Here is a 25,697-nt window from a genome sequence, read left to right on the forward strand (position 1 = left end):
TTCCACCCCACCACATACTGACTAAATGTGTGTGCGTGTGCCCTGTGTAAATGATTAGATATTCATTCAGTCATATACCATACTTAGTTGTTAAGAGTTTGTTCGTTTGTTTAAAAGGAGAACAACAAATGCTGGGGAATGATGAGTATTTGTCATGGTCACTTGGATCTGAGCTGCATGCCTTAGCTAAAAAAAGATCAAATAAAAGATCAGGTGGATATCTTTAAACCTGTGAAGATGATTTACTATGTGTGTGATTGTTTATATGGAGTATCTACAGTATGTACTGCAGGTACATAGACAATTAATGGCACGTTTAGTCCAAGCCAAGTTTTGGATTGGAAAAAAACGGGACATTCTCTGGCTCCCGCTGTGAGCGACAACTGCCACTCATCCTTCTGCAGGCGGCTCGTGAGAGAGTTCAGCTCGGCGGGACAGAGGAATGTGTTATTGTGTATATTTTGTAATAATCCGGGAAATTTTCGTCATGAAACAAATACGGGAAAACGGTGGGAAAGAGGGGCAAAATACGGTATTTTCCTGGCCAAAACGTCACAAGTGGTTCAAGTGCATTTTTTTTATTTTGGCCCCTTTGTTCCTGTTTCTAATCTTTTCATGACAGTCCAAACCCATTTTCAAATGCGACCCAGGAAAAGTGCTAAATCCGATATCCGTATCTGATCTTTTGCAATGCAACTTCAGTCTGAACGGACAGGTCTACACGTCATCGATGCGCTACAAATGCCGTTCATTCTGCATTTAAGTTGACGGGAGCAGACAGGAAAACAACACGTGCACTTGAATAAAGTGAATAAAGTTAGCGTGAGTGAAGCCGCTCGCCGCACTTTCCACTGCTGAAATCCACAGGGGCAAGTTTCTGTTAAAGAGGGGGTATTATGCTTTTTTCAATCACATAGCACCAGTCTATATCACACTACAATGATGACCAAACCTTCTGTTGGTCTGTAAATGCAGTAAATTAGAATAACTGCCTTGTATAAAATTGCTCTCTCAAAATGGCTGTAGTGAATGTCTTGAAATAGGCCTCTGTCTCTTTAAGAACCTCTGAGCCTTTCCGACACGCCCCCTCCACACGCTGTCTGTGGCATCAGTGGGGAGGGGGTTCTGCTGAGGAGCAGTGGTTGGTTACTCGGCTGGTGACGAAAGGTCGGAGGCGTCTCCAGGAGGTGGGGGCGTTCCTAGGAGGACTCAGGCAAAGCTATCCCTAAAATGGCCGCCATCAGAGTTTTTACAGATTACTCAAAAATATGTGAATGTGCCAGGGCAACACTTCAGGCATGTTTTTAATGAGGGAATGACAGAATAACATGATGGAAAGCTTGAAAAAGTCGATTTTGCATAATACCCCCCCTTTAAAGGCATCACTGTCTCTGCGCAACAAAAGTCCATAGTAATAAAATTATTGCGCTGCCTACTGCTTAGATTTAACGAGCCACCTGGACGACTGAGAGTCCGCATTGCCCACTGGACCGGGCTCTCCTCGCAGACCTGTGCCCTGAGTGAGTGTGAGCGGTGGACGTGGGTCAGTGCAGTTAATTGTGTTTGTATGGGCCGCTTGTAGTAGCACTGTTCCCAATCTGTGTGTAATGACTGACACGGCGCTGTCTGCCCCGGCGTGAACACAATGAAAAGCAATTTGGAGGAGCGGTGGAGGGGGCGGCGCCGTGAAGCTGCCAGGACGTGTGTCAGCCTTTAATCCAGCCGATACCTGACGGCCTATTATGGAAAGTACACCAGCAGTTTTACCGTGCAGGGTCACAGTATAGGCTTGTGTGGCTCCGTGAAAAGCCGGTTAGGATTCTACAAAATTCCATCATTTACATTTTCAAAATAATGTGCATTTTAAAAAAGGCCAGAGTGGACACGCTGCAGAATCAATGCCTTGTAAACCCAAATATGATCAGTAGCACAGCTTTCAACTCTTTACTTTGAGCCAAGAGTCTTTCAGTTTTAGTTTGAGGGACTGTTTCTTCCTTGCAAACGTCTTCCAGAGTTATTTCTCTTTTATCCACAGATCTTCAATGATGTTTAGGTCAGGAGACTGTGAATGCCAGAGCCAAACCTTCACCTCTTCTTGTCGTCCATCGTGGATCGAGCTGTCTTTACGATCATTACTTGTTTAAGTTCAGCTTTTTCACAGATGGTGTTATGTTGGAAATCATCCATAAAAGGATCTACAGTATAAAGGATGTTCCCTGTGCCACTGGCTGCAATACAACCCCAAAGGATGACAGCTCCGCCCCCAGGATTAACAGCTGGACAGATGTTCTGTGCCCCTTCTTCTCCAAACAAGCATTTTACAAAAAGCAGAAGTTAAAAATAACTTTTTAGGTGAAATGAGCCTAAGGCCAAATGTATTTTTCAAAACCTTGTTCTTTGACCATGTTGTTTCCAGTGTGAGGTCCGTCTCTTTTCTCGTTTCTCTGTCTGTCTGCAGGACCAGACAGATAAGAAGTCGTGTTTGTTCCAAAACATACATGGCGTCCTAAACTAATACATGGAAAAGAATACTCAAACTTGCGTGACCGTGACTGCGCAGGCCTTTGTGAGTGGAGTTTGCTAGTTTCTCTCCCTGTGATTTTCCTCTGTGTGAAATCCTCCAGCCTGGTGATTCTGACCAGCCTCCACATCTGCAGATGGGCCCCCAGGCGCCATGCGGCTGCCCACTGCTGCTTCCACCCATCGCCCCTGTCGCCCCAGTCGCCCCAGTCCGTCTAATTTGTACCGACATCGTTCTTACGCCTGGCAAAAAGATCGCACCCGTCGAGTGTTATTTGGCTTCAGTCCTCACTTTGGAGGAATCCTGATTAATATGATTGTTTCCTCTTCTTCTTAAACTGAAGCACTTCAGAAGAACTCCAGAACTCTGGTCTCCTCTGGCCTCCTCTGGTCTCCTCTGGCCTCCTCTGGCGTCCTCTGGCCTCCTCTGGTCTCCTCTGGTCTCCTCTGGTCTCCTCTGGCCTCCTCTAGCCTCCTCTAGCCTCCTCTGGCCTCCTCTGGCCTCCTCTGGCCTCCTCTGGTCTCCTCTGGTCTCCTCTGGTCTCCTCTGGTCTCCTCTAGCCTCCTCTGGCCTCCTCTGGCCTCCTCTGGCCTCCTCTGGTCTCCTCTGTTCTCCTCTGGTCTCCTCTGGTCTCCTCTGGTCTCCTCTAGCCTCCTCTGGTCTCCTCTGGTCTCCTCTAGCCTCCTCTGGCCTCCTCTAGCCTCCTCTGGCCTCCTCTAGCCTCCTCTGGTCTCCTCTAGCCTCCTCTGGCCTCCTCTAGTCTCCTCTGGCCTCCTCTGGTCTCCTCTGGTCTCCTCTAGCCTCCTCTGGTCTCCTCCGGCCTCCTCTGGCCTCCTCTAGTCTCCTCTGGCCTCCTCTGGTCTCCTCTGGCCTCCTCTGGCCTCCTCTGGCCTCCTCTGGCCTCCTCTGGCCTCCTCTGTAGCAGCTTGTTGTGCGCGGTGCGTCTGATCGGCCTGTGTTCTGTCTAAAAGGCGTGACGGATGTTCCGGCCGCTCTTTTATCTCCTCCACTTTCTCTCTTCAAACCGAGGGCACTCTGTATTCTGAACACTGCTGCTCTCCGCCTCATAGCACCAATACAGAGAAGCTCCTCACAGATAACTCCTTCACTTTTTCATTGATGTTACAGATCTCCAGGCTTTCTATGAATATATTTGTCCGTTGCATCTTATGAGCATTTTTCTTCTACACATTTCCCATCACATTCTGCTGTGTTTTCTTTGTAAATCTGTAAATCTAGAAATATCCCAGTGTAATCTGATGAAAGGCTCTCATCCCATACGGTGCTTCTGTAACATATACATACAGTCATGATGACACGTGTGTTAATGGGCCATTGTTTTGTCGGATAATAGAAGATTGTATGATTGTGAGACTTTGTCCAGATTCAGTGATAGATTTTCTAATATATCTTTGTGAGGGCTGAGCAGGACGACCGGTTGATCTCTGAGCTGCTGAGAAAAGTGTTTATGTTTTGGTTTAGTGAAAATCTCAGACCAAAGGTATTTGTTATTTATTTCTATTTGCCGAATGTTTAACCAGGATTGTCCCCGTGAGATTCACACTCTCTTTTATCAAGGGAGTCCTGGCCCCAGTGCGGTCCCTATTGCACATATTTTTAGACAATATGTGGGAGGACATGCAGATTCCACACATCCGGCCGGGGAATCAAACCCGGGACCTTCTGGTGTGAGGCATGAGGACTAACTGCTGCGCCACCGTGCTGCCCAAGCACCATCACTTGCTTTACATTTGTCACACAACAGTGAGAAAGATTTCAAAAGTGGTATGTGTGAAGCCTGGTTACTCCCGACAGCAAACTGAACAAATGAACTCTTGTTGATACACCATCTTCAAATTACTTATATGTTTTTTGGTCTTTTTCGTCAAATGTTTACAAAAAAAGAACCCTTTTTGACTAGTTCGCATTAGCTTGCATTAGATTTTGTTTTCTGATTTCAAGAAAAAATAACATTCATATTTTCTACTTCGAGTGCTTCTTCATTCACAAGTGATTTAGTTTGAAGGAAAAGAAACGGCTGCTCTTCTTAATAGCGCTCTAAATGCCCCAAGGTGTTTTTCGATGTGCCCAGGGCCTAGTCAGTGCTTGTGTAAGGAAGTCTATTAAGAATGTTTTGTCTTTAAAACTTTTAAAAGAGAAAACAAATTACAATATTACAATATTACAGTTACACGCAGTAGAGCAGGGCAACACCTGGAACGTACTGGCCTCACTTTGTTTGAGAACCACTGTTTCATTTGCCATCGTCAGACTTTTGTGGACCAGTTAATCTGCTTTCACCAGCCCAGACAGCGTCCACCTTCTGGACCCTGCCCCACTCTTTGAGAACCGTGTCCTGTCACCACTCTCAATCTGGTCAATCTACAATTTCTGTTTGGCCTCGACCAGAATCAGGACGACTTTGGTGAAGGTGCTGAGACTTTTTATACACCAGTAAATGTCACACAAAGCCGTGGGTTGAGATGAAACAAAACACCGTTGGAGGTCTGTTTTTGAGGCGGATGTAACAATTTAAGATGGACATAGGTTTCTAGCTTTGATATTTCTTCCCCTCAGTGCATCAATCCCCATGTTTCTTTGAAGGGAAAGAAACGGCTGCTTTTCTTAATAGCGCTCTGAAATATTGTAAAAGTGCAGTTACTAAGCCCTAGTGCCCGGTGCCCACACCAGTACAGAGCTGTGGTTACATCCACACACAGACTGGTACTGGAGCGAGTGGGCCGGCTCCACTTCCTCCTGTCGCTCGTCATGCCCTGTTCTCCCGCTCGTGTAGGTCAGACGCTCGAAAAGCTGGATTCACACATCGTCTTCAGCAGGTAATTATTCACCGAGAGATTACACAGAGATGTCAAACTCTTCAGATGCTTCTGGTCTGAATGCAGCATTAGAACTACCCAGGGATCTTAGGTAAAACGTATATACTGTACTACTTCTGCAGGGCTCCAAAGTGCGACCATTTTAGTCACATATGTGGTGCAGAGTGGGGAGCGTGAAGGTTCAGAGTGAGGAGAGTGATGGTGCAGAGTGAGGAGAGTGAAGGTGCAGAGTGGGGAGAGTGGAGGTGCAGAGTGAGGAGATTGAAATTGCAGAGTGAGGAGAGTGAAGGTGCAGAGTGGGGAGAGTGGAGGTGCAGAGTGAGGAGAGTGAAGGTGCAGAGTGGGGAGAGTGCAGGTGCAGAGTGGGGAGAGTGAAGGTGCAGAGTGGGGAGAGTGAAGGTGCAGAGTGAGGAGAGTGCAGGTGCAGAGTGAGGAGAGTGAAGGTGCAGAGTGAGGAGAGTGAAGGTGCAGAGTGGGGAGAGTGGAGGTGCAGAGTGGGGAGAGCGAAGGTGCAGAGTGAGGAGAGTGAAGGTGCAGAGTGGGGAGCGTGAAGGTGCAGAGTGGGGAGCTTGAAGGTGCAGAGTGGGGAGAGCGAAGGTGCAGAGTGAGGAGAGTGAAGGTGCAGAGTGGGGAGAGTGAAGGTGCAGAGTGGGGAGAGTGAAGGTGCAGAGTGAGGAGAGTGAAGGTGCAGAGTGGGTAGAGTGAAGGTGCAGAGTGGGGAGAGTGAAGGTGCAGAGTGAGGAGAGTGAAGGTGCAGAGTGAGGAGAGTGAAGGTGCAGAGTGAGGAGAGTGAAGGTGCAGAGTGAGGAGAGTGAAGGTGCAGAGTGAGGAGAGTGAAGGCGCAGAGTGAGGAGAGTGAAGGTGCAGAGTGAGGAGAGTGAAGGTGCAGAGTGAGGAGAGGGAAGGTGCAGAGTGAGGAGAGCGAAGGCGCAGAGTGAGGAGAGGGAAGGTGCAGAGTGAGGAGAGTGAAGGTGCAGAGTGGGGAGAGTGAAGGTGCAGAGTGGGGAGAGTGAAGGTGCAGAGTGGGTAGAGTGAAGGTGCAGAGTGAGGAGAGTGAAGGTGCAGAGTGGGGAGAGTGAAGGTGCAGAGTGAGGAGAGTGAAGGTGCAGAGTGGGTAGAGTGAAGGTGCAGAGTGAGGAGAGTGCAGGTGCAGAGTGGGGAGAGTGAAGGTGCAGAGTGGGGAGAGTGAAGGTGCAGAGTGGGGAGAGTGAAGGTGCAGAGTGAGGAGAGTGAAGGTGCAGAGTGGGGAGAGTGAAGGTGCAGAGTGGGTAGAGTGAAGGTGCAGAGTGGGGAGAGTGAAGGTGCAGAGTGGGGAGAGTGAAGGTGCAGAGTGAGGAGAGTGAAGGTGCAGAGTGGGGAGAGTGGAGGTGCAGAGTGGGGAGATGATGAGTGCAGTGAAGAAGGAATGATCCATCTAAAATGCAACAGAAGAAGCTGTGATATGTTTCAATCAATCTATTCAGAAAAAGGAACACAAGGGCTACCAAGAAAAGTTCATTTGGAGCCTTGCCTCTGACTTTCTCTGCCATGAAAATGTCCTCCATTTTTGCCCCGAGGTATTTTTCGACACAGTGATGTGTCCAGGGCCTCGTCAGAGCTTGTGTAAGGAAGTCTATTAAGAATGTTTTGTCTTTAATAAGTTTAAAAGAGAAAACAAATGACAATATTACAATATTACAGTTACACGCAGGAGAGCAGGGCAACACCTGGAACATAATGGCCTCAATTTGGGCCCTGCACTGTTTGAGAACCACTGTTCATTTGCCATCGTCAGACTTTTGTGGGCCAGTTAATCTGCTTTCATCGGCCCAGACAGCGTCCACCTTCTGGACCCTGCCCCACTCTTTGAGAACCGTGTCCTGTCACCACTCTCAATCTGGTCAATCTCCAATTTCAGAATCAGGACGTCTTTGGTGAAGGTGCTGAGACTTTTAAACACAGCAAATGTCACACAAAGCCGTGGGTTGAGATGCAACAAAACACCGTTGGAGGTCTGTTTTTGAGGCGGATGTAACAACATAAGATGGATATCGGTTTCTGGCTTTGATATTTCTTCCCGTCCCTCAGAATGCACACCTGGATGCATTTGTGTGGATGTTTACCATGTCACACCTTCCCGAACACGTCCGCATGAATAATTCAGCGGCTCAGAGAGAGACGTCCTCGTTACAGCTGTGGCTCCATAGTATCAGACACGCACACGCACTTCTATATCACATGGCTCCGTCTGTTTTACATAAACATGCCCACTCAGTCCCACCTGCATGCATTCACACCGGCCGCTAAACCACGCACTGATGACGCAAATGAGCCGAGAGCCACGGAGCCAGACACCGGGCTGAGCGGGCGTGTGCGTGTGTGTGTGTGTGCATGTGCGTGTGCGTGTGGAGGGATGTATAGGGATGGAAAAGGCTTTCTAATTACAGCCCAACACGAGCTCCGGATAATGTTAATGCGTTTGTGTGTTTGTCACGATGTCAGAGCCACAGCCTGCTCTTATTAAACAGAGAGGGACTCACCGGGGACCGCAGGGCTCAGGATGCGCCGCCGACTGGGGGTGTTCGAGGGAAGGATATGAGGCAAATGTATGGATAAAAGTGCATTATTCAGAAGTAGATTACGTTTATTCTGTACATTGATGAACAAAACAGCTTCCACCTTAAAGAGGGGGGTATTCTGCTTTTTTCAATCACATAGCACCACACTACAATGATGACCAAACCTTCTGTTGGTCTGTAAATGCAGTAAATTAGAATAACTGCCTTGTATAAAATGTCTCTCTCAAAATAGCTGTAGTGAATGTCTTGAAATAGGCCTCTGTCTCTTTAAGAACCTCTGAGCCTTTCCGACACGCCCCCTCCACACGCTGTCTGTGGCATCAGTGGGGAGGGGGTTCTGCTGAGGAGCAGTGGTTGGTTACTCGGCTGGTGACGAAAGCTCGGAGGCGTCTCCAGGAGGTGGGGGCGTTCCTAGGAGGACTCAGGCAAACCTATCCCTAAAATGGCCGCCATCAGAGTTTTTACAGATGACTCAAAAATACGTGAATGTGCCAAGGCAACACTTCAGGCATGTTTTTAATGAGGGAATGACATAATAACATGATGGAAAGCTTGAAAAAGTCGATTTTGCATAATACCCCCCCTTTAACCGATCGCAGTTTTTTTCCAAATTGATTAGCTTTACCCAAATCTAAAATATTCATGACTGGAGAGCTCGCAGCCTATCGGCCAGAGTAATGCCTCATTTTAAAGCTAAGACCTACAAAACTGATTGTGACTGTTTTTGTTTTGTTGTCATTGCTTTCTTCATTGTTTTTTTGCTCTTTCTTTTTGATGCTTTTTGTCATGTTTTCGTCATGTTTTTTCAAAAAGCTTACAGATTTGGGTAAAGTCAAACTGGAGAAAATGTGCTCGGTTAAGGGAGGGGTTAAGAGAGCAACACATTGAGTGCCGCGCTGTTTTGGGGATTTAGCTGTTGAGTGCCAACAACCCAGAGCATTTTTCATGATATTTGTAGCACCACAGTGTATTCTTTGTTATAGCTATAGACACATGCTATGGCTCGATTGAAAGGGGAGACTCCAAGCTCTCCGTAGGTGAAAACAGTTTAATTCAATGTGCCTCAGTTCCTGAGAAATCTAAGCTAAACAGAGGCTAGTTTTGATCAAAATCACAGATTTTTTTCTAGAAATGGAGATAACGGGGGTTTTATGCAACACTCTCCTTTCTGATTAACCCCTTTCTCCTCTGGCACTAACGTTATGGGAAGATGCCTAAATATCTCAGTTTCAAGTCAATTTTCAAGGACAATATTGTTGACACGTTTTGAAGCAGCATCAGATTGCATCAGATTGATCGAGTATCAGCCTGGTTCTTGGATTGAAGACTTTAACAGGATGTTTCTCAGCCGTCCTTGGATCGATTGTAACCATTTAGAAACCCAGAGAAATGTTAAAATCTCAACTGTTTCGATCTGTCCATGTGAAGTGGCTCTGCTTTGTCTAACGCGCCCCTCAGACTAACACCACGCCCCCTCAGACTAATACCACGCCCCCTCAGACTAACATCACGCCCCCTCAGACTAATACCACGCCCCCTCAGACTAACACCACACCCCCTCAGACTAACACCACGCCCCCTCAGACTAACATCACGCCCCCTCGGACTAACACCACGCCCCCTCAGAGTAACACCACACCCCCTCAGACTAACACCACGCCCCCTCAGACTAACACCACGCCCCTCAGACTAACACCACGCCCCTCAGACTAACACCACGCCCCTCAGACTAACACCACGCCCCTCAGACTAACACCACGCCCCTCAGACTAACACCACGCCCCTCAGACTAACACCACACCCCCTCAGACTAACACCACGCCCCTCAGACTAACACCACGCCCCTCAGACTAACACCACGCCCCTCAGACTAACACCACACCCCCTCAGACTAACACCACGCCCCCTCAGACTAACACCACGCCCCTCAGACTAACACCACACCCCCTCAGACTAACACCACACCCCCTCAGACTAACACCACGCCCCTCAGACTAACACCACACCCCCTCAGACTAACACCACGCCCCTCAGACTAACACCACGCCCCCTCAGACTAACACCACGCCCCCTCAGACTAATACCACGCCCCCTCAGACTAACACCACACCCCCTCAGACTAACACCACACCCCCTCAGACTAACACCACACCCCCTCAGACTAACACCACACCCCCTCAGACTAACACCACGCCCCTCAGACTAACACCACGCCCCCTCAGACTAACACCACGCCCCCTCAGACTAATACCACGCCCCCTCAGACTAACACCACACCCCCTCAGACTAACACTACGCCCCCTCAGACTAACACCATGCCCCTCAGACTAACACCACGCCCCCTCAGACAAACACCACGCCCCCTCAGACTAACACCACTCCCCCTCAGACTAACACCATGCCCCCTCAGACTAACACCACTCCCCCTCAGACTAACACCATGCCCCCTCAGACTAACACCACGCCCCCTCAGACTAACACCACGCCCCCTCAGACTAACACCACGCCCCCTCAAACTAACATCACGCCCCTCAGACTAACACCGCACCCCTTCAGACTAACACCACGCCCCCTCAGAGTAACACCACGCCCCCTAAGAGTAACACCACGCCCCCTCAGACTAACACCACGCCCCCTCAGACTAACACCGCGCCCCCTCAGACTAACACCACACCCCCTCAGACTAACACCACGCCCCCTCGGACTAACACCACGCCCCCTCAGACTAACACCACGCCCCCTCAGACTAACACCACGCCCCCTCAGACTAACATCACGCCCCCTCGGACTAACACCACGCCCCTCAGACTAACACCACGCCCCCTCAGACTAACACCACACCCCCTCAGACTAGCACCACGGCCCCTCAGACTAACACCACACCCCCTCAGACTAACACCACACCCCCTCAGACTAACACCACGTCCCCTCAGACTAACACCACGCCCCCTCAGACTAACACCACGCCCCCTCAGACTAGCACCACGTCCCCTCAGACTAACACCACGCCCCCTCAGACTAACACCACGCCCCCTCAGACTAACATCACGCCCCTCAGACTAACACCGCACCCCCTCAGACTAACACCACGCCCCCTCAGACTAACACCACGCCCCCTCAGACTAACACCACTCCCCCTCAGACTAATACCACGCCCCCTCAGACTAACACCACGCCCCCTCAGACTAACACCACGCCCCCTCAGACTAACACCACGCCCCCTCAGACTAGCACCACGTCCCCTCAGACTAACACCACGCCCCCTCAGACTAACACCACGCCCCCTCAGACTAACACCACGCCCCCTCAGACTAACACCACGCCCCCTCAGACTAACACCACGCCTCCTCAGAGTAACACCACGCCCCCTCAGACTAACACCACGCCCCCTCAGACTAACACCACGCCCCCTCAGACTAACACCACGCCCCCTCAGTCTAACACCACGCCCCTCAGACTAACACCACGCCCCCTCAGACTAACACCACGCCTCCTCAGAGTAACACCACGCCCCCTCAGACTAACACCACGCCCCCTCAGACTAACATCACGCCCCTCAGACTAACACCGCACCCCCTCAGACTAACACCACGCCCCCTCAGAGTAACACCACGCCCCCTCAGAGTAACACCACTCCCCCTCAGACTAACACCATGCCTCCTCGGACAAACACCACGCCCCCTCAGACTAACACCGCGCCCCCTCAGACTAACACCATGCCCCCTCAGACTAACACCACGCCCCCTCAGACTAACACCACGCCCCCTCAGACTAGCACCACGTCCCCTCAGACTAAAAAAAAGAAAATAAACCATATATAAAATGTCCAGATCGTGACTTTTCACAAGTTTTTGATTGTTATTTAATTCACTTCTGTTCAACACAGAACTACCAAAATCACACATATGGTGTATTAGAGTGTCTAGTTCCTTAAAGGGGGGGTATTATGCAAAATCGACTTTTTCAAGCTTTACATCATGTTATTAAGTCATTCCCTCATTAAAACCATGCCTGAAGTGTTGCCTTGGCACATTCACGTATTTTCGAGTAATCTGTAGAAACTCTCGGATAAAACGCCTGATTCCTTCAGGAAACGCCCTCGACCTCCAGGATACGCCTCCGACCTTTCGTCACCAGCCGAGTAACCAACCACTGCTCCTCAGCAGAACCCCCTCCCCGCAGTGTCTAGCCCTAAGATGTAAACAGAGTCATCATGGAGGATTAGCTTCATGTGTTGTGAACCGGAGCCACAGCAGACTTTTACAAAGACACACATCAGTGTTTCTGTTACCGAAACACCCAGGATTCAAACCGGTGACAAGAACACGTATTTCAGTGTCTGGTTCTGCGCTGGGCCTTGATGATGCACAGAGCCTCCGGAGAAAGCTAATGCTAAGCTGAACCTCGAGTCATCACGTGGAAACGAGAAATATGCACACATAAAGTCAATAAAACCACCACACACATAAAGAACCGTTTAACAATGATCACACACGGAGCCTGGCTTGTTGATTTGGAAGTTTATTGCTCACATTTAATCTACAATGGGTCATAGCCGAGTGGTTTTCTCCCGGAGCTAACAAGCTAGCCGCGACAAGCTAACGGGAAAATTCACTGAATACAAGCAGCATATTATGCATTGAAAACGTCACTAAAACAGGCAACTGCTTGAAGCAGCCTTTATGATGATGACACACGGAGCCTGGCTTGTTGATTTCGTAGTTTATTGCTCACATTTCATCTACAGTGAGTCGTAGCCGAGTGGTTTCTCCCGGAGCTAAGGCACTATTAGCCGCGACAAGCTAACAACCTTCACCTTCACAACATTCATTGAAAACAGGCAGCATATTATGCACAAATAACGTCAATAAAGCAGCAACTACTCGAAGCAGCCTTTACGATGATCACACAATGAGCCTGGCTTTACACATTTGTGGTTTATTGCAGACTTTTCATCAACAATGAGCTGTAGTCGATTATAACAAGCTAACGGGTAACCTCGAAAAACCATTGTCCACCTGCACAGATAATGTCCGTCTTTTGAATCGTATGGGCTCCTGCAGATCCTGGTGTCGTCCATGGGGGTATAGTTAGAGATCCATAGGGCATGGCAGATGCAAAGAGAGAGCCTCCAAACAGCAGTTATTTTTCAGGCAAGAGCCCCTTCCAAGCGTCCGGTGTGGAAGGTTCGTCTCCAAATAATATCCTGTGTGGCCATTGTTCACAAAGTGATAAACAGTAGCTCCTTTCCAACAAAAATTAAAATGCACCGATCGTAGTTTCAATACTGTTGAGACAACAAGCGCAGTGTTGTTGTTTTTTTGTTTGTTTTTTTCTCGAGCGCAGTGTTGTTGTGATGCCACAGACAGCGTGTGGAGGGGGCGTGTCGGAAAGGGTCAGAGGTTCTTAAAGAGACAGGGGCCTATTTCAAGTCATTTGCTACCGCCATTTTGAAAGAGCAATTTTATACAAGGCAGTTCTTCTAATTTACTGCATTGACAGACCAACAGAAGGTTTCGTCATCATTGTAGTGTGCTAGAGACTGGTGCTATGTGGCTGAAAAAAGCATAATACCCCCTCTTTAAAAAAAAAGAAAAAAAAGCAAATACCGATCCAACACCCAAATGTTAACATGGGTGAAGATCACCCACAATTACAAAAGCTTGGCCCGAGACACAGGTGGAGTAAATGTCCACATACAAGAGACAAGCCTTTATAAAAGTTGCACAATGAACCTTTAATTATGAATTTTCCCAAATGAATTACATCATACAGTATGTTCTGACCAAACTCACTTTATCTGACCACACACATTACACTTGAATGAACTATTGTACGACAACAGCAAAAGTGCTGTGCTTTCTTGTTAAACATCTTGAATAGCAAAAGATAGTTTAAGTGCCTCTGACTGTGAGGAGATTTCCCCACAGATTTTGACACTAAAGTACAAGCAGCTCACAAACTCAACTCAATAAAAAGTGTGTTTGGAAGTGTGCAGTAAAAACACGTCTGTAATCCAGTGCCTTCTTTATTATTCTGTGTCTTTTGTTTTCACAAGTTTATTGAAGCAAATACAGTAACTCCTTTGATCAGAATGCCTACGCTCTGCATGGCATTTCGTACAACCCCAGGCTGCGCTGTCACTGAGCTTATTTCAGAGGTGTTTACATGAACTTGTCCCTTTATGACAGAGCAGAGCTGAGGTTGTGCAGCTCCAGGTTCACACAGACAGATGAGTGATGAGCTTTGGACCTGCTCTTCCGCATCCTCTCGCATCCCCGAGCGACTTGGTTGGACTCGGTTCCGCAGTTAATTATTGGCACTGGATTGTTAGGATTGGGTTTACATCGGAGGTGAGTCTGGTTACTTCAGTAGGCTTTTGGAAATGAATGCAAGTTTGTACACTGTCCCCAGTAGACACCTGAACCTGTGTGCGTGTGTGTGTGTGTGTGTGTGTGTGTGTCGGGGGGAGCTTTGTCAGTGTACAGCCGATGACTCATCCTCCCCCTAGGATACATTAGCTCCATGTTTTCTCCTCTCATTTCAGTTCTCGGAGCACCCACCTTATTCTGCGTCGTCTGATAAATGCCGCATGGGTCAACCTCACTCCCACGCACTTTTGGACACACTTGTTTCGCCTGAAAGCTGTTAATTTGTTACAATCCTTCCAGGGCAGCCCCGTATGAGGGATATTGTGAATTATCATGCCAGGCCCGCATAATATATCTCATATTATGTGAATTGCTGAAAACCCTTGGTGTGAGGAATAATAAGAAAGTGACCTTCTCAGTTCAGGGCTGACAGAAGGGTTAAAGGGACAGGCCACACTTTTTTCCATATTGTGATTTGTTCTTACCTGAGCTTAGTTCATATGTACCTGTCTGGTCTTTGTGCCTGTGGAAGAGCGTGGTCGCTTCTAATTTAACCCTGTTTGGAGCTATAGGAAGACATTGGGAGTAGGGCTGAAACGACTAATCGATTAATCGACGACTAATCGTTTATTGAAATAGTCGACAACTATTTTAGTAATCGATTAATCGTTTTCTGGTTCACACAGACTAAAATGGAGCAAAAATGACAGAAATGTAGTATTTTAGATGAAATCCTACTTTGTTGATATAGTTAGGGTCTGTGTACAGTTTGTTCATTGTAAATTTCATGAACAGAGCCAACAAACATTTCCCTTTAGTTTACTCCATCAACACATCTTCAAGCAGCGCCACTTAAAGGTGCACTGCGTAACATTTGGGACTATGCTGATGCGGCAAAACAAAAACATGCTCCTAATGACCAGCTCAACTCAGAAAATGCTGTTACTGCAGTGTGTAATAGAAGAGTGGATTTGGATGAAAAACTAGCTAGTTTAAATCTCAAATTCTACTGCCTTTCGTCACATCTCCATGGAGACGAGCTGGAGACGCACCCGCTCCCAGTAAAGTTTACAGTCATATCTTAGGAGAGGTGAGCCTCATAAATGTTTGTTTGTACATTTATGAGGTACTTTTCAATGATGAAAATATCTGTCATAAAATAAATGCTCGTATTTCAATTTTATTTAATGGGTAAAATTCTACGCGGTGTGGCTTTAAGCTATGCGTGATTAAAAAAATACACCAGTCACAGCCAAGCGATTACTCGATTAATCGTAAAAAATAATTGATAGATTAAATGATTACACAATAATCGTTAGTTGCAGCCCTACTTGGGAGGGGCCAAATGCTAACAACTTTGGTCCAGACAGGTACGTATCAACTCGTCTAAGCTCAGGTAAGAACATATCTCTGTGTGGAAAAAGGGTGGCCTGTCCCTTTAAGGAAGAACTAAAGCCACAACTCAGGACACATTTTAGCTGGAGAACTTAAAACTTTGCTCTCCGAAGCCCGTTGCACCTGACTGCTACTGCATCTGTTCGTGTTTTGGTTAAATGCGTGTTGTTTCCTCCAGCTCTCAGTGTCCATCAGGACTTTTGTTTGGCTGCTGTTTCCTTTAGCGCTGTGTTTGCCCTAAAAAGTCTGCGAGAGTGATTAGTCCATGAGATAAAAGACTGTCGCCGCACATAGCATTTCACCAGGGATAAATAACACCAGGTTTCCCTCATGGGCATAATAACTATGATGAAGAATAGACTTTAGCGGTAATTCTCGCACAGCCAGATGTCTCTTTGTTGCATGAATGAGTCTATACTTAGTCACCATGGCAATGTGAGCCAAAAACTCAGTCAAAGTGAACGCTCCACGTATCTGTGCACTAAAGCTCCGAGTACAGCGCCGGCTTTGATTCCAAACCCCATCTCGCCTCGCTAAACCGTCCCTCCTTCCTCGGTTTACCCTCACCTCACCCGCCGCTCTGTCTTATAAAAGCTCGGCGCATGTTTTCTGCCGTTCAGAACCTATTGAATTCCGTGCGTGTGTGTAGCTCCAATTAGGCGGACACCCTCCTGCCCGCCTATTCATCATGTTGATGGCTCACTTGGTACTTGTCTACAGCGGGACGCGCTCTGGAATCCTCGCTACAGCCCCGCCGAGCTGTCTTCCCCCAGGCCTGATCTCCTCTTTGTTAATTAGCTGAAAGACAGGCGTGAAGAAGAGGCTGTTTTTATTTCCCCGGTGCAACGTTTTGATAGAGCGGGAGGCCGTGCGGAGGGCTGTTTGACGGCGAGTTACGAGGAGTCCGACTGCCTTAATTCCTCCTTTTTACGAGCGTCCTTGGTCTGTGTGTTCTCCCATAACCACAGCTGCTAATATTGTTTTTATATTTCCCACATATCCATGCCCCGCTGCAAAAAAGAGCAGTTACAGGAGTGGAAATGGCTTTCAGGCAGTCGTTCAAAAGAAGAAAGGATCCAAAGGGGAAATCCTTCAACATTTTTCCTGCACTGGAATCTTTAACGAATGACTTCAAAATGTTTGAATTAGACATATTTTGATTTAGTTTTAACGGTTTTCAAAAATATTCAGATAAATCAACTTAATAGGGGGGGGGGGAAAGAATTAAATGTGTATGATAAGGCCAGGGAAATAATCATGTTATACACGCGTTCCAAATTATTATGCAAATTGTATTTCTGTGTCTAAAAGGTAAAAAAAAAATCATGGATGGGATTGTGTCTCAGGCTCTTTGAATCATTGACATCAATCTCAGACGCCTGGGAGGATTAGTTTTCAGGTTAAGCTCAGTTAAGGGAAAAAACTACTGAAAAAGGACGTTCCACTTTATTAAGCAGATCATCATTTTCAAGCAATATGGGAAAGAAAAAGGATCTCTCTGCTGATGGAAAGCGTGAAATAGTTGAATGCCTTGGTCTAGGTGTGAAAACCTTCGATATTTCATGAAAGATGAAGCGTAATCATCGTGCTGATAAGAGATTTGTGACTGATTCAGAGCACACACGGGTTTGTGCAGATAAAGGCACAACGAGGACGGTTTCTGCCAGATTTCAACCACATTTAAATGATCCTCTAACAGTTAAAGACTTGAAAATGATGCTGACTCTCATTTGAGTTGACAGTGTGGAAAATCAGCGAAAAATGTCATTTGCACAATCATTTGGAACGCGGTGTAGTTATAAAATGAGCACGTTTGAATAAATGCACCGAAGCGAGGAATTCCCTGGTCCCTCCCCAACTTCTGTTCCTTTAAAATAACAGGGCAGGTTTTCTCCACTGAGCTGTGGGCTGCTCACCAAACCACAGAGCTGTCTTTTCCCCGAGCTAACATCGTGCCTCTGTGTCCTCCTCCCGTGAGCGCCACGACTGCATTGCGATTGATTGATTGATTGATTGATGTATTACCTTGCTGAATAATAATCACAGCTGTGGGGGAGACAGAGCCACTGCAGTCCAAAAATACAATTTAAATACAAGCATTTATTTTATGACAGACATTTTCATCATAAATGTACAAACAAACATGAGCTTTTGCTGTGAGCGGCTCTCTTCTCATAAGACATGGCTGTAACTTTACCAGGAGTGGGTACGTCTCCAGCTCGTCTCCATGGAGATGTGACTAAAGTCAGCAGAATTTGAGATTTAAGCAGGCTAGGTCCTCCTCCATTCCTTAATTACCCAGTGGAGAAATGGCATTTTCTGTGTGGATCTGGTCATTAAGAGAATGTTTTTTACTGTGTAGTCCAAAATGCTACAGTGTGCCTTTAAGAATAATTCTCGGTAACGCTTTAGTATACAGCCCTCCGTTTCAGGTGTAAGTACAGGGTAGCAAGAAAGTAATTACACATGCAACTACGTGTCACGGTATTCATTTTCATTTTTTATTTATTTCATTCAAAAGTAACATCATACAATCATAACAAAACCGCCAAGCCAATACGGTATGAAGGAAACGGAACTATTAGTGGTGCTGAGCTGTCAGAGAGTGGTGGCAAAAGGGAATGTGATATTGTGTTACATTTTAATGTTGCAGGACAGTATTACTGTGGTGAAAGTGAAGACATGACCCCAGGCATTTTTATTGATTGTTCTTTTTTTTAAATATTGAAAGTAATTACACATGTAATTACATGTAACAAGCAGAAGCAAGAGTGAACAGAGAAAAATAAGAACAAGTGTCCAAAAGTGATCACGCTTAATCATGACATCACATTTCATGACATTTCTAAGTCAGACATTGCCCTTCTGTGCTGATGAGCAGCCTATTGTTTGTAGTTGTCGGGGAAACAGGAGGAAACCTATGCTCCATAATTGAACCCGGGACCTTCTAGCTGTGAAGCAAAAGCGCTAACCACTGCATCATCATATCACATGTACTTATGGTGTCCACGCACTTTGATAGTGTGATCATTTTTGGACTTATTTTTTCTCTTTTCACTGTGCTCTCCTGTACATACACATTAGTTACAGTTTACATGCACAATGGTGCTACTTTTCCTTGTTTCGCTTTATTTTTCATTCACTCTTGTTTCTTTATTAATGCACAATTTACAATACTATATTCCCTTTTGCCACAGCTGTGTGGCTGTGTGAGCTCAGCACCATTAATTGCTCTTTGAATATCTTTACTACACCTTAACACGTAGTTACACTTTGTACTGCCTTGTTACACATTGTTCCCCCTTGTTACACATGTAAGAGTACCTGTACTTACATGTGTAATTACTTTCTTGCTACCCCGTACTTACACCTGGAACGCGGGCTGTATTCTAAAGCGTTGCCTAATTCTCATAGTTTTTCGGCACGAACATAAGAAGGGAACTTATCCGAGTAGTCCTCATGACAGTGCTGGTTGCATTTAAGGAAGCTCTAGGATTTTTCTTCTGATTTGAGTAGAGAATGGTCCGTTAGCTAGTCAGTTGCTGATTTTGAACATATTCCTCCACTGCACGTTGAAACTCATTTAGCCTCGATCTGGAGGAGATCATGCTGGTATTGCACCGAAAAGTGTCTTTAATCCACCCTTCTCCCCCGTTAATCTTCACTTCATGCCCGACCTAGCGACAGTTGACAAAAAGTCACTAGAGAAGCCGCTGCAACACCGCCACACTGCAAAAAGTAATTAACTAGATCAGTATAAACACCTCATTTGAGCACAATAATCCAAATTTTTGTTGTTTTGACTAGTAAAGAAGTTGTTGGGCATTAGTCCTAGATTATTTCACTTGTTCTGAGATTTTTCTGACTCGTTTCGATAAATTTCGTCCTTATTTCAGGTCATTTTCTTTGCCAATGGGGAAAGAAAATTGGTCTTATCTCATTGGCAATTTTACTTTCTTATTTCAAGCGAGATTTACCCTAGAACTGGTCTGAAATGTCCTCAAACAAGCAAAGTAAACTTGGTCCGATCAGGAAAAGTGTCTAAATGAGTGAAAACCGCTCAAAACAAGAAACATTTCCTCAATTCAAGTCATTTAAGCCAATGCTTGATATTTACTTTTTGCAGTGCAATTACGCCCAGGGATCGAACCCGGGACCTTTCTGAGAGGTCGGAGCGCTAAAGGCGCACCACTCTGCCGCTCAAAATTAAAATGTTCATCCATTTATTGTTTTTAATATGGAATGTGTAACGAAACATTCTGGACCTTGAGACAGTCCATTCTCACAGCATCGGCCATGATCTTACATTCCTTTCATGTCCACACTGTATCTCTGCAGCGCATTCTCTCTCTCTTGCTCTTTTATCAGCCTGACAACGTGAGCTTTTCTCTTCCCTAACAGTTTAAAGGTCAGACACTATGTTTGCTCCACAGCTCCCTCCTGCAGAGCGCAGAATCCTCTGTGAAAAGGTTTGGGTCTGCGCTGTGACACCAGATCCTTTTTTTTATCGCTGTGCTTTTGAGGGCGCGCCGGGCAGCCATCTCGCTCTGTCTGAGATGGCACCGCAATAAGATGTAACAATGATAAAACAGAACATAAATGATGGCTCTTCCCGAAGCCTGCGAGATTCAATTAGACGATAGCAATAGATTCATTAGAGCGCATCATATATTCAGTGGCGCTGCTTATAGCGTTTAATGAGACTGAAACAGATGATTGTCAAATGGCCTTCTCCCTTGGTTATTGATTAGCCCTCACACAGAAGCTTTATTGCACTCCGTCTCGCAGCCTACAGAATACGTTGACATTTTCACTTTTCTCCGTCTGGATGCTGGAACCCAGGCTCCCCTTTGACGGATGAGCTGTTATTGCACTTGGCTTTCGCAGCTCAGTTTTCTCCAAACTCCTATCTGCGACGCTTTGTGCTATGGAAATGTGACAGAAGTACCATCAATTATCAGGGCGCTTTTCATTTGTCATTGCATCATGAGCCAGACACATTTACTTGTTTTGTCAAGTGGGTAATGGATGCACTCTCCCCCTTCGCTGCATGAAAGAATCAGGTTTAAATCCCAGAGTGCGGAGTTTGCATGTTTCCCCTGTTTATGAGCGGGTTTCTTCCAGTCACTCCGGTTTTCCATCGACCTACAACGCGAAGGGTCCTTGAGGGCAGCGCTGCAGTGTCTCACAGCTCCTGCATTAAAGCCACACTGCAGGACAGTCATCAGATGCAGGTAATATAATCTAATGGCTGAAATCTGCCTTGTTTGATGATGGTGGTCAGCAACCTCCAGTGGTTTACATTAGATCAGACATCACTGTAGTGTCTAAAGACTTTTAAGTAAATGGTTTTAAGCTGACAAAACATTATGTTCATAGACGTAATGAGTTTTCAAACCCACACATCCATCTTGTAAGGTCTGTTTTGAATCCACCTGTGAATCTATGTAACAACCGTGTGGCAGACAAGAAACTGGAGGGATGCTGGTATATATTTATAATACATACATTCACCTGTTCGGTTACACTTTACATTACGGGCCGCTAAGTCCTTGGTACTTACAGTGGTAAATACTAGTAATAATAGTGGTACTTCTAGGTACTTACAGTGGTGCTAATGGTGGTACTTAAAGGTGGAAATTCTAGGTACTTATGGTGGTACTTACAGTGGTAAATACTAGTAATAATAGTGGTACTTCTAGGTACTTATTGTGGTACTTACAGTGGTGCTTATGGTGGTACTTACAGTGGTAATTCTAGGTACTTATTGTGGTACTTAAAGGATACTATAGTGATGTACTTCTGTACTTCTAGAAACAGTGGTAACTCTTAGTAATGAAGGTTGTACTTCTTGTTTTCCCTAATGCTGTTTTATGTTGTTTTAGAGTCACACAGTCCTAGAAATGACTTCTGTTTGTAGAAGTACCTCATTTACTACCTATGAATTGCTGCTGTAGTATCCTTGAATTACCAGTAAGTACCATAGTAAATAGAAGTGCAACCTTCATTACTAATAGTTGTACCCCTGTATCTCTTAGTAATGAGAGATACAGTGGTAACTCTGTGACTCCCTAACCCTAACCCCAATTACTAGTAGTTACCACTTTTAGTGCCACAATAAGTACCACTGTCATTACTAGTAATTACCACTGTAAGTACCATGGACTTACCGGCCCGTAATGTAAAGTGTTACCATCTGTTCTAATGTTGATAGCGCGGTTAAGATTAATTTGTTACAGCATGTACCACATTTATGATCCTTTATGGTTTATACGTAAGTAAACGCTCTGTTTTGGAAATTGCGTAGAAGAGATGTAGGGTCAATCTGAGCTGCTGCGACTGCGCATGTTTCTGGAGGTTAAACCGGAGTACCCAGAGGACACCCGGTCGGCTGCCTTCAGTGCTCCTCTGAAACAGTGCACCCCAGAGTGTGGTGTCCCGTTCTGGTGAGCTCCTCCACCTCCTCTTTCCTCCTCCTTCTGCAGCTCTCTCCGGTCCCGCCGCCTCCTCTCGCTCCTACACATCTTCATCTTTTTCCTCCTCCTTCTCCCCCCTTCTTCACCCGAGAGCAGCCTGTGAAACTCCAGCAGCCTCTCACCGTGTTCTGGGAAGAGCACAGCAGACCAATGTGGCTTCGCTGCGATTCTGCCCAGATACCTCCTCGTTCACCCCTTTTTTGTTTCTCGTAGGGCCTCTTGTGATGCCTCCACTGTGCTGCAGGGGTGGGGTGTCTCAGAAGAAAAGCTTGTATCATCTTCTAAAATGATGTGGACAAACAGACACTGTGGAAAAAGGGAAGGCGCTGCTTGTTTACGCGCCGCCATGGAGACATACTTTTTGACCTGTTTTATCAGTCCCAAACCATTGACGAAGAGGTTAAAACTAGGTACATTTTCAATATGATTTGGTATTTATTTGCCTTTATGTCCCTATTTCTGCTGTCTATGGAGCTTTGAATAGTTTGTACGCATCTGCTGTGATCCCTCACATAAACACCATGTTGAAAGGTGGTGATATGTAGAGGTTATGCAGAACCATCCGCTGCACTAATCTGTCTCCTCAGATCTGTCCATTCACCCTCTCATTCCCTGTGCCGCTAAAACAAAGTGCAATGAATGTATTTTGTATTCTTTATATTGGTTAAAATAGAGGAAAAATGAGATAAGACAAATTGTTATTCCTATGATCTCACACATTCATTAAAGCTCTGTTTCTACTGCACATTCGGCTGTTTTGTCTTTCTGTCTAAGTGCAGTGAGACTTACAGAGATATTTCCGACATCTCAGTACAATTCGGTCAGAGCTGAAAACTTGAGCTTACATCATTGTGAACTTTCTTTTGAGGGATTCTTCAAGTATAAGGCACGGTACATATTCTTTTGGTTGCACAGATCACTAACCTTCGCCATGATGACATTTACTGCAATAGCTGAAAGAACAGGGTGTGTTAGAGGAAAACTCACTTATCATCTCCCATCAACAATGTTTTTTTCCCCCCGGGCTGGGAGCGCGTGGGCCACCAGTCCCCAGTGAGAGAGGGTCCCTGCTGGGGCTTTGGGGGAAATTAAAGGTCACATAGCCTGATAAATCTTTTAAACATGTCAACAATGGTACAGTATTTTGTTGTAGTCTCCCCTTTACTTCTATCTGCTGTCCTTTAGTTCACATATTTGCACAGTCCTAGCTGGGGCAGGTGAGAGGTGTGTTGACGAAGGTGAAAGGTGTGTTGGTGCAGGTGAAAGGTGCAGGTGAAAGGTGTGTTGATGCAGGTGAAAGGTGTGTTGATGCAGGTGAAAGGTGTGTTGGTGCAGGTGAAAGGTGCAGGTGAAAGGTGTGTTGATGCAGGTGAAAGGTGTGTTGGTGCAGGTGAAAGGTGCAGGTGAAAGGTGTGTTGATGCTGGTGAAAGGTGTGTTGATGCAGGTGAAAGGTGCAGGTGAAAGGTGTGTTGGTGCAGGTGAAAGGTGTGTTGGTGCAGGTGAAAGGTGTGTTGATGCTGGTGAAAGGTGTGTTGGTGCAGGTGAAAGGTGCAGGTGAAAGGTGTGTTGATGCTGGTGAAAGGTGTGTTGATGCAGGTGAAAGGTGCAGGTGAAAGGTGTGTTGATGCAGGTGAAAGGTGTGTTGATGCAGGTGAAAGGTGTGTTGATGCAGGTGAAAGGTGCAGGTGAAAGGTGTGTTGATGCAGGTGAAAGGTGTGTTGATGCAGGTGAAAGGTGCAGGTGAAAGGTGTGTTGATGCAGGTGAAAGGTGCAGGTGAAAGGTGTGTTGATGCAGGTGAAAGGTGCAGATGAAAGGTGTGTTGATGCAGGTGAAATGTGCAGGTGAAAGGTGTGTTGATGCAGGTGAAAGGTGCAGGTGAAAGGTGTGTTGATGCAGGTGAAAGGTGCAGATGAAAGGTGTGTTGATGCAGGTGAAAGGTGCAGGTGAAAGGTGTGTTGATGCAGGTGAAAGGTGCAGGTGAAAGGTGTGTTGATGCAGGTGAAAGGTGCAGATGAAAGGTGTGTTGATGCAGGTGAAAGGTGCAGATGAAAGGTGTGTTGATGCAGGTGAAAGGTGCAGGTGAAAGGTGTGTTGATGCAGGTGAAAGGTGTGTTGGGGCAGGTGAGAGGTGTGTTGGGGCAGGTGGGAGGTGTGTTGATGCAGGTGAAAGGTGTGTTGATGCAGGTGAAAGGTGCGTTGATGCAGGTGGGAGGTGTGTTGATGCAGGTGAAAGGTGCGTTGATGCAGGTGGGAGGTGTGTTGATGCAGGTGAAAGGTGCGTTGATGCAGGTGGGAGGTGTGTTAATGCAGGTGGGAGGTGTGTTGGGGCAGGTGGGAGGTGTGTTGGGGTGAAAGGTGTGTTGATGCAGGTGAAAGGTGTGTTGATGCAGGTGGGAGGTGTGTTGATGCAGGTGAGAGGTGTGTTGATGCAGGTGAGAGGTGTGTTGTGGCAGGTGAGAGGTGTGTTGGGGCAGGTGAGAGGTGTGTTGGGGCAGGTGAAAGGTGTGTTGATGCAGGTGAAAGGTGTGTTGGGGCAGGTGAAAGGTGTGTTGATGCAGGTGAAAGGTGTGTTGGGGCAGGTGAGAGGTGTGTTGTGGCAGGTGAGAGGTGTGTTGGGGCAGGTGAGAGGTGTGTTGATGCAGATGAAAGGTGTGTTGATGCAGGTGAGAGGTGTGTTGGGGCAGGTGGGAGGTGTGTTGTGGCAGGTGAGAGGTGTGTTGGGGCAGGTGAGAGGTGTGTTGGGGCAGGTGAAAGGTGTGTTGATGCAGGTGAGAGGTGTGTTGATGCAGGTGGGAGGTGTGTTGGGGCAGGTGGGAGGTGTGTTGATGCAGGTGGGAGGTGTGTTGATGCAGGTGAAAGGTGTGTTGATGCAGGTGAGAGGTGTGTTGATGCAGGTGGGAGGTGTGTTGGGGCAGGTGGGAGGTGTGTTGATGCAGGTGAAAGGTGTGTTGATGCAGGTGAAAGGTGTGTTGATGCAGGTGAGAGGTGTGTTGATGCAGATGGGAGGTGTGTTGGGGCAGGTGGGAGGTGTGTTGATGCAGGTGAAAGGTGTATTGGGGCAGGTGAAAGGTGTGTTGATGCAGGTGAAAGGTGTGTTGGGGCAGGTGAAAGGTGTGTTGATGCAGATGAAAGGTGTGTTGATGCAGGTGAGAGGTGTGTTGATGCAGGTGAAAGGTGTGTTGATGCAGGTGGAAGGTGTGTTGGGGCAGGTGAAAGGTGTGTTGATGCAGGTGAAAGGTGTGTTGATGCAGGTGGAAGGTGTGTTGGGGCAGGTGAAAGGTGTGTTGATGCAGGTGAAAGGTGTGTTGATGCAGGTGAAAGGTGTGTTGATGCAGGTGAAAGGTGTGTTGGTGCAGGTGAAAGGTGTGTTGATGCAGGTGAAAGGTGTGTTGATGCAGGTGAGAGGTGTGTTGGTGCAGGTGAGAGGTGTGTTGGTGCAGGTGAGAGGTGTGTTGGTGCAGGTGAGAGGTGTGTTGGTGCAGGTGAGAGGTGTGTTGGTGCAGGTGAGAGGTGTGTTGGTGCAGGTGAGAGGTGTGT

At 46.7% G+C, this 25,697-nt stretch overlaps 1 protein-coding gene across 1 annotated transcript in view; it reads left to right on the top strand.

The window, feature by feature from the left end:
* The window catches only part of dnah9 (dynein, axonemal, heavy chain 9), a gene marked incomplete at its 3' end in the record, with an annotated part of 755,285 nt that overhangs the window by 541,665 nt on the left and 187,923 nt on the right, over positions 1-25,697 (top strand). The gene's annotated exons all lie outside the window — the stretch shown is intronic.

The sequence above is a fragment of the Gobius niger genome (assembly GCF_951799975.1).
Source record: "Gobius niger genome assembly, chromosome: 19".
Lineage (NCBI taxonomy): Eukaryota > Metazoa > Chordata > Actinopteri > Gobiiformes > Gobiidae > Gobius > Gobius niger.